We start from the raw sequence: 351 nt of genomic DNA on the forward strand, positions 1-351 counted from the left end.
ATTCACATGGTATTACGAAGGCTAAGGACGTTTCCGGTGTTTGGTGACTTTGTTGAACGCTTTCCAGGTATCACAAATGTGCGCGAACCTACGTAAAGTTATATTTCTTTCAAAAACGATATGCGAATATGGGAGGGTATAATGTTTGAAAGGTTATTTGGGAAACTTTTCAGCCACGTGTCATTTCCCAATTTTCCGACTCCTGCGCAAGCGACCCCGTCGCCTCCCAGACCCACTCATCCCAAGCCATCTTCGCCGACCGGAAGTTAGGCTTTACTCTGCGGACTCTATGGTTCCGGCTGCACCCGAAAGGGGGACGGGGGGCTGAGCCCTGAGTAGAGCTAGACTGAT

This window comes from Plasmopara halstedii (genome assembly GCF_900000015.1).
Source record: "Plasmopara halstedii genome assembly, contig: Scaffold_2956, whole genome shotgun sequence".
NCBI classification, from domain to species: Eukaryota; Oomycota; class Peronosporomycetes; order Peronosporales; family Peronosporaceae; genus Plasmopara; species Plasmopara halstedii.